We start from the raw sequence: 5,000 nt of genomic DNA, 5'->3' as shown, positions 1-5,000 counted from the left end.
CTAACTTTCGTTCTTGATTAATGAAAACATACTTGGCAAATGCTTTCGCTTCTGTTCGTCTTGCGACGATCCAAGAATTTCACCTCTAACGTCGCAATACGAATGCCCCCGCCTGTCCCTATTAATCATTACCTCGGGTTCCGAAAACCAACAAAATAGAACCGAGGTCCTATTCCATTATTCCATGCACACAGTATTCAGGCGGGCTTGCCTGCTTTAAGCACTCTAATTTGTTCAAAGTAAACGTGCCGGCCCACCGAGACACTCACTCAAGAGCACCCTGGTAGGATTGCAACGGGGTCCGCCTCGGGACGCACGAGCACGCACGAGGCGCGTCGCACGCCTTCAGCTCGCCCCACCGGCAGGACGTCCCACGATACATGCCAGTTAAACACCGACGGGCGGTGAACCAACAGCGTGGGACACAAATCCAACTACGAGCTTTTTAACCGCAACAACTTTAATATACGCTATTGGAGCTGGAATTACCGCGGCTGCTGGCACCAGACTTGCCCTCCAATAGATACTCGTTAAAGGATTTAAAGTGTACTCATTCCGATTACGGGGCCTCGGATGAGTCCCGTATCGTTATTTTTCGTCACTACCTCCCCGTGCCGGGAGTGGGTAATTTGCGCGCCTGCTGCCTTCCTTGGATGTGGTAGCCGTTTCTCAGGCTCCCTCTCCGGAATCGAACCCTGATTCCCCGTTACCCGTTACAACCATGGTAGGCGCAGAACCTACCATCGACAGTTGATAAGGCAGACATTTGAAAGATGCGTCGCCGGTACGAGGACCGTGCGATCAGCCCAAAGTTATTCAGAGTCACCAAGGCAAACGGACCGGACGAGCCGACCGATTGGTTTTGATCTAATAAAAGCGTCCCTTCCATCTCTGGTCGGGACTCTGTTTGCATGTATTAGCTCTAGAATTACCACAGTTATCCAAGTAACGTGGGTACGATCTAAGGAACCATAACTGATTTAATGAGCCATTCGCGGTTTCACCTTAATGCGGCTTGTACTGAGACATGCATGGCTTAATCTTTGAGACAAGCATATGACTACTGGCAGGATCAACCAGGGAGCTGCGTCAACTAGAGCTGAGCAGCCGGCCGCCCGGGAGTGTGTCCCGGGGGCCCGCGCGAACACGCAAGCGTCCGCTCAATTATTCTGCAAACAGGAGGAGGCTGAGCTCCCCTGCACCATACACCTCGAAACCCTCTCAGGTCCCGGCGGCGCGCAGCGCCGTCCTAAGTACTTGGTCGGGTTCGAGAGAGGCGCAATCGCCCGGGGTTTGGCGAGTAGACGCTTTAGGTGCGACCACCCGTGCTCCCAACTGAGCTTGCCGCTGCCGACAGAGGCCCGGGAGCGTGCTGTCGTGGCATTGCCGGCGGGAGACAACACGCGCCACCTACGGTGACCGGCAGCTCCAACGCCAGCGCCACAGAAGGACAAAAGCCCCACTTGGGTGCCGAAGCGAACTCTCCCAGCACAGCGCACGCGCCAACACGTCCGCACAGCTGCGATACAAACCACCTGCGAGAACCGCAGAGGCGACCGAGCAGCAGACGGCGTCGCGGCGCCGAGCGCCGGGCGGCGGCGCATCCTCAGCGCACACAGTCCTCAATCGGACCAGCACACTGCAGATGTCCACCGCGCTTCGCACCGGGCCCGCGAGGACCTACTTTGGCCGCACGGCGCCGCGTGCAGGGTGCGCCGGCGCGCAGCTGCGCCGCCTGCCGCCTCCGTCGGCCGGCGCGCCTGCCACTGGCCGCCCCCACCAGCCGGCTGTAGCGCGTGCGCCCACGCACCGCGCGGCCAGCACGCCGGGAGGCCCCCCCTCACCGGCCGGGGACGGTCCCACCCAGCCACCGCCGCGTATCGCTTCACACCCAGATGCCATTCACGTTCGTGGGCATGGTGGGTATCGCTGGAACAACCGGTTGGTAGCTCAACCGATCGTCGCCATCACTGATTCACCTCTAGCGAGAACAACCGCACCACAACGGTTTACCAGTTGTTCATTTGCGTAACGTCACCAGCAAACGTAGGCGTCCATCGCCATTTGCAAATTCAACGATTGTTGCATGCCTGTGTCAGGTGTCACGACACACTATGTCTGCCCACATACACGCAACAACATGTGCACGCTTCGCGAACACGTGGAAGGTGGCCCCCGTACGTATGCGATGTCCATTGCGCGAACGACTGTCAACCGGCCTCTGTCGCATGTCGCAGATGTGGAACGCAGTGCACCATGCTATCACGGTGTGTGAGAAGAGACGACTACGTCTGACAACACGCGCCACTACATCAACAGACGGCTCATGCTGATCGCCATCCAGGGCATACCACACTGCAATCCAGCTCTTATAGGGAGACGACACGTAGCTGAGTGCACAACATTTGGACCGCATGGTTCGCCGTTGTTGGCGCAGTCGTTGTACGGTCACATGTACCACGATGTATCATTCAGTACATGAGGACCAATGTGCAGTACAGTGTGTGATTTGGACGTACAACATCAGCGGACAGTTGACACAGGCCGTACCACAGCGTAGGCTAAGTGCTTCGCCATGCGAATGCCAATGAACAACTGCAAATGCCAATGAACAACTGCAAAGGGCATTGAGCATGTACGTCCTGCTGCCATCCACATTACAGTGTATAGCTGCAAGGTGTTTAACATGAAGCGATACGCTGGGGACCGGGCAGTGCGAGTAGCAAACTATATTGCGGGGGTTGCAGTTAGGCAACACTACACTAATTTAACGCGTCGTATGACAATTACAGAGCAGGTTAAGGCCCAACGTGTGTTGGGTTAAGGCCCAACGTGTGTTGGGTTAAGGCCCAACGTGTGTTGGGTTAAGGCCCAACGTGTGTTGGGTTAAGGCCCAACGTGTGTTGGGTTAAGGCCCAACGTGTGTTGGGTTAAGGCCCAACGTGTGTTGGGTTAAGGCCCAACGTGTGTTGGGTTAAGGCCCAACGTGTGTTGGGTTAAGGCCCAACGTGTGTTGGGTTAAGGCCCAACGTGTGTTGGGTTAAGGCCCAACGTGTGTTGGGTTAAGGCCCAACGTGTGTTGGGTTAAGGCCCAACGTGTGTTGGGTTAAGGCCCAACGTGTGTTGGGTTAAGGCCCAACGTGTGTTGGGTTAAGGCCCAACGTGTGTTGGGTTAAGGCCCAACATAGGTTGGGTTAAGGCCCAACATAGGTTGGGTTAAGGCCCAACATAGGTTGGGTTAAGGCGCAACATAGGTTGGGTTAAGGCGCAACATAGGTTGGGTTAAGGCGCAACATAGGTTGGGTTAAGGCGCAACATAGGTTGGGTTAAGGCGCAACATAGGTTGGGTTAAGGCGCAACATAGGTTGGGTTAAGGCGCAACATAGGTTGGGTTAAGGCGCAACATAGGTTGGGTTAAGGCGCAACATAGGTTAGGTTAAGGCGCAACATAGGTTAGGTTAAGGCGCAACATAGGTTAGGTTAAGGCGCAACATAGGTTAGGTTAAGGCGCAACATAGGTTAGGTTAAGGCGCAACATAGGTTAGGTTAAGGCGCAACATAGGTTAGGTTAAGGCGCAACATAGGTTAGGTTAAGGCGCAACATAGGTTAGGTTAAGGCGCAACATAGGTTAGGTTAAGGCGCAACATAGGTTAGGTTAAGGCGCAACATAGGTTAGGTTAAGGCGCAACATAGGTTAGGTTAAGGCGCAACATAGGTTAGGTTAAGGCGCAACATAGGTTAGGTTAAGGCGCAACATAGGTTAGGTTAAGGCGCAACATAGGTTAGGTTAAGGCGCAACATAGGTTAGGTTAAGGCGCAACATAGGTTAGGTTAAGGCGCAACATAGGTTAGGTTAAGGCGCAACATAGGTTAGGTTAAGGCGCAACATAGGTTAGGTTAAGGCGCAACATAGGTTAGGTTAAGGCGCAACATAGGTTAGGTTAAGGCGCAACATAGGTTAGGTTGAGGCACAATATAGGTTAGGTTGAGGTACCGTATAGGTTAGGTTAAGGTACAGTATAGTTTAGGTTAAGGTACAGTATAGTTTAGGTTAAGGTACAGTATAGTTTAGGTTAAGGTACAGTATAGTTTAGGTTAAGGTACAGTATAGTTTAGGTTAAGGTACAGTATAGTTTAGGTTAAGGTACAGTATAGTTTAGGTTAAGGTACACATTGTTGTATGGAAAGGTGTAATGGGGGGGGGGGGGGGGGCGGCCGGTCGGTTTGTTGATTGTGATTATAGTAAGTGGATGCCTGCGGCATCATCTGATTTGCCACGTCAGGATGCACCTTTGGCTCATGACAGGCGGCGCTCCGATTCCATGCTTGTGGCAGACCTGTGTCTTTCATTCCTGCCATTGTTTGTGTGCTGTGAGAGGAGGCAGTATTGTGATGTTGGGTGCACCCCTGTGTAGGACATGTGTGGGTGTTGGTGGCTTAGCTGAGCAATGGTGGTTGTCGGGGGGGTGGGATATTCCGTTTTCTGAGTGGACCTCCCAGTCTGGTTATGACAGTGTGGATTGTCTCATGTGGCGGAGAGGATGCACTGGGTGTTGTTCCATGCTGGTGCTTACATATTGTCTGTGTGCGTGTTACAGGCGGAGAGTAGTGCGTGATAAGAGTGTGTGGCTGCCGTGTGGTTGTGATTGTGAGCAGAGTCTTTCAGCATGTATACGGACAGTTGTATATATTATCTGTATTCTGATGGGTCTATGTATTACTAATCAGCGCCGTGTATACGTTTAATCCGGTTCCAGTCGAAACTGTTGTATCTCTGTACATTAGTGACACGGCGAGCGCGCTATGTAGCTACTCGTCTCGGCAGCTTCCACCGGTGTATGGCAAATGATTATAAGCAATGAGTCGAGTCGTCAATACCGATAGTGTGACGTCACATGTCTGGGGTGGGGGACGCTGCGCCCTTCCGGTGGGTCATGGCCTAGAAAGACGCTCCCCACGCAGGGGGGCTTGGACTGTCATAAACTCTTCCGAGTAATAT

At 53.3% G+C, this 5,000-nt stretch overlaps 1 non-coding gene across 1 annotated transcript in view; it reads right to left on the bottom strand.

Annotated features, from left to right (window-relative positions):
• LOC126435367 (small subunit ribosomal RNA) overlaps positions 1 to 1,083 on the bottom strand; it is a 1,910-nt gene extending 827 nt beyond the window's left edge. Inside the window, exon 1 of the ribosomal RNA XR_007579885.1 lies at positions 1 to 1,083. This exon is cut by the window's left edge and continues 827 nt beyond it. This is a non-coding gene — a ribosomal RNA (small subunit ribosomal RNA).
• Positions 1,084 to 5,000: the final 3,917 nt, after the last annotated feature.

This window comes from Schistocerca serialis, unplaced genomic scaffold (genome assembly GCF_023864345.2).
Source record: "Schistocerca serialis cubense isolate TAMUIC-IGC-003099 unplaced genomic scaffold, iqSchSeri2.2 HiC_scaffold_1204, whole genome shotgun sequence".
Taxonomy (NCBI): domain Eukaryota; kingdom Metazoa; phylum Arthropoda; class Insecta; order Orthoptera; family Acrididae; genus Schistocerca; species Schistocerca serialis.
The sequence above is the reverse complement of the archived record's forward strand: the minus strand, read 5'-3'. Positions and strand labels throughout refer to the sequence as shown.